The sequence below is a fragment of the Monopterus albus genome, unplaced genomic scaffold, assembly GCF_001952655.1.
Source record: "Monopterus albus unplaced genomic scaffold, M_albus_1.0 scaffold158.1, whole genome shotgun sequence".
In the NCBI taxonomy this organism is placed as follows: Eukaryota; Metazoa; Chordata; class Actinopteri; order Synbranchiformes; family Synbranchidae; genus Monopterus; species Monopterus albus.
The window spans coordinates 505,215-509,108 of record NW_018128038.1 but is presented as its reverse complement, the minus strand read 5'-3'; the positions used below and the strand labels follow the sequence as shown (position 1 = coordinate 509,108).

The 3,894-nt window shown below is 40.3% G+C and overlaps 1 protein-coding gene across 16 annotated transcripts in view; it reads left to right on the top strand.

Annotated features, from left to right (window-relative positions):
- Positions 1–3,894, top strand: part of cacna1bb (calcium channel, voltage-dependent, N type, alpha 1B subunit, b) — a 137,778-nt gene that overhangs the window by 40,736 nt on the left and 93,148 nt on the right. Inside the window, exon 1 of one of the 16 annotated variants that reach the window (XM_020615088.1) lies at positions 48–103. The exons of the other annotated variants lie outside the window; for them this stretch is intronic. The gene's annotated coding sequence lies outside the window, so the exon portion shown is untranslated. Of the gene's footprint in view, positions 1–47; positions 104–3,894 lie in introns of those variants that run through there. 16 annotated transcript variants of the gene reach the window in all.

Here is a 3,894-nt window from a genome sequence, read left to right as displayed (position 1 = left end):
GCCGGTGAAGGCGGGTGCTGGTGGAGCTGATGGTAACCAGGGTCCAGAGAAGAGGTCCGATTCGGAGGGAAACCAGAGACAGCGGGGCAGGACAGGAACTCGGGTAAGCGCAGAAAAGAAACAGAGAATAAAAAACAACGGTAACATACATGGGGAGGCCTGAAGACAAAGAAAGAACTAGCAGGAGAGGGATCGGTGAACAGCGTATAAATAAGGAGGAAGACTGACGAGGCGCAGCTGGTGAGAATCAGTGAATAGAGGCAGGTGTGTCTAATCGTGTAATCAGTGCAAGGGAGCTGGCTAGTGCGAGGAAAAGAAGAGAGGAAGGTGCCACCGGGCAAACCTGACACTGAGGGCGTAATCCTGGCCATGTGTGCCCTTGTTTCTGAGTCTGCACTGTCAGATTTCTCTACTGGGCTCTGTGTGAAAGTTTGTTGGCGCCAAAATGTCTGCAAGTGCACAAAACAAGTTGTGAATGCTATTTAGTGTGCAAATCAGAATTTGAGACCCCTCGAGTTAGATGATGCTATGTGGTATACAATATATGCTAGATTTCTTTAATTTCCTCCCCTTTATTTGCTTTAATGTACTTCATATCATGTTAATCACTATTGTTAAACAGGATTTTTTAATATTCATCAGCTGTAGACTGTTGCAGGGACTGCATTTTCATGCCACCTGTCCTCCCTCATCTTAGACAATCATCATGCATTTGCACCCAGCTGTTTTGCTAAAAACACCAGTATGCCTTAATTGTTCTGATTAATATTGCTACACTCATTTGCAGCTAATAGTTATCTGCCTGTGGCTAAATTGCAGCATGCTTTGTGAGCAGTATGACTAAAGAAATATTCAGTTTGTATATGCAGTTTTTATCAACTTTAATCACATTACTTTTTTATAACTAATATTATAATGTGACAGTTTTTAGGAATAGACTTCAGTGCTGATACTTTCATGTCAAAATATTGCCATGAAGTCAACGTTTAAGAAGGGAGAGAGTCGAGATTTTGTTTCTGACAACAATCCAGATTCAGCAAGACAAACCCAGTGAACAAGCTTAGTAGTAAATGCAGAAGTAAAACCAGTTCAGCTGCTTTATAATACTGGCAGATGCTGTGAAATAAAACTATTTTTCCAGATTTGAAGCAACAGGTTTTCTCTTTGTTTCAGAGTTTTAGATGAAGAGAAAAAAAGAGACATACAGTATTCACTGATCTTATGTTGTAGATCATAGGCTGATGCTTCTGGCTGACATGAGCAGATTGTCCAATATTTCAAATAATATCTTTGCTTTCTGGTTTTATATGACTCTTACTTTTTATTAGTGTTGCCGTGTGTTTGTGTCTGCCTTTGTCCTCCCTCATTCTCTGTTGTTGTTTATTAGCTTTTTGGGGAGCACCCTGGTTTTGAAAAACACTAAAGAGATAAAGGTTTACTTTGCTTTTAACTACAGACGAAAGAAAATCAGACAGGCAATATCATTTTATATGGAGGTCTAGATTAATCAAATCCCCCAAGCTGATGCAACTCAAGATCTCTACAATGGCTGTCTTCTCATGCAGCTTCTAAAAAGATTCGGCTTAGGAAGCCGGGGTTGTTTGTATCCCCAAAAATAAATCTCATTTTGTCATGATGTCTTCACACAGTGAAAATATTGTCTTATTGTTTATCAATGATTGGGCTATGTACATGTTGTAATCCTACTAATAATAATATTGATAATAATCATAATGTTTTAACATGTGTCTGGGAAATGTGTACACCAAAACAGATTGTCAGGCTTGTCCCTACTTGTAATATTTATATTTACGGTAAATCAACTATCCAGAGTTCTTGCTCTCTGCGAGCTGCAGTAGATTTGTTTTTTCTAGTCCCTTGCTTTATCCTCCTCCAATTAGGAGTAGGCATGTGAGCATATGTGTGTGCGCATGCAGAGTGACTTTAGAACCACAGCACTACACAACAACAGCCGTATTTGATAGTGAGTGGCTCTGTCAGCCACGATGAGTTCATAACACCCTCCTTCTGTCCTCGTGTGCATTGTGGGAAAAGCTTGCTCTCCTGACTCTGTCACAGCTGTCCACTCACATCGTATATAGTCATGGCAATACAGTCCACCACCATTCACACACATGCACACAGACACACTCCATTTTTGTTCACAAACCAATTTTGACATACTGAAACCTGTTTCTTGATTGGTTAGCTCATTTTCTATGACATGAGATGGTAGGAATTAGATCTAATTGGCAAAAAATGGTCTGTGTCTGATGATAAGGTCTATTTTTCCACATGGTTTTGTGTGTGTGAATGCATGCGTGCACTCGTACACATGAAACAAAATAAAAATTTTAACAATAATTTTGACTTTGTGCCAGATTATCCTGACTGATATGTATCATACATCAACATACATCATGGCTTATTGTTCAGGGTTAATTCACAGCCCCCATTTTACATACTGGGCTGAAATGGCAGAGAGGCAAGCAAACATATCGAATACAAGAGTACCAGCTTGAGAAGCGGGTATTAAATTAAACTATTAACCAGTTGTTCTGTTCAAATGTCAGGCAGAGAGGGCAGGCAGACAGTCTGTGATCAGCTGGTGATGCTCAGACACACAGCCAGCCACTTATTCAGTCAGGTTTTCAGCACCATGTTCTCTTGTCTGTCCTCTGGGGCCCCCCTGTCTCTTCTTCTTAGGATGTGAGAAAAACTCAATCACAGGCCCTGGCCTCCAGCTGGGCAGGGTCACAGTAATTAAATTACATCACTCAGTCTCAAGACAAAGCTGCATTTCTCCATTTTTGTACATTTTTCTGCCACAGTCTGCCTCATTTTCTCTCTTTTTGTTTGTTTTCAGATTCTTAATCTCTTCATTTAAACAAAATAGTTAAGAATAGTTAAAAGCACCTTCCAGCATTTCTAAATCTCACAAAACCACAGTGTCATTTTTGCACTTACGTTTTTGTATATATTAAACAAACAAGATATAACTTATTATTTAGAAAATTTTCGATGTCCTGGTAAAGAAGACTGTATTTAAACCTTTGGACAGAACCACAGTAACTGTTTGCTCCTGCTTCCAGTATTTATGCTATGCTAAGATGCTGACTGTAGCTATACACATGGGATATTTACTAAGGTTTTGTGGCTCATTTTCTGGCACTAAACAGTGAAACTCCATGTGTTCATCATTATAAGGAGTGGCAGTGGGGTTTTGCGATAAAGAAACAGAAGAAATGCGGCACCACAGGAATTTGTGCGTTTGGTCTCATGCAATATGTATTATAGGCGTTTCATTCAGGGATGCAAAAGACAGGGAGTAGACAATGGAAATTTATACAAATACTCTCAGTGCCTCATTTACCACCGCTGTAGGGGAACTGTGGCTGAATTTTAATGTTAGTAGAAAGCAGGTGTAAAAAAAATTTGTGGCACGGCTGTCAGTGTAGCAGCTGTCAGTCATCTGAGAGTTAAGAACCTGTTTGAGGACGGAGGCTGTGATTGTAAATGGCATCGCACACCAGAGAATGTGAGCGACTTACAAATCAAATCAAATCAAATCAAATTTTATTTGTATAGTGCCAAATCACAACAAAAGTCATCTCAGGACACTTTACAAAGTAAGGTCTAGACCTTACTGTTATCAATATTATTACATATAGAAAACCCAACAAATCCCCCTAGAGCAAGCACTTGGCGACAGTGGGGAGGAAAAACTCCCTTCAATGGAAGAAATCTCCGACAGACCCCGGCTCTTGGTGGGCGGCCTTCTGCCTCGACCGGTTGGGGTGAGTGGATAGAGGAGAGACAAAAGAAGAAAAGCAACAAGACACAACAATCAAACACTGATCAGGTCGATGTGGCTGGTGACTGCTCGTCAGAGAC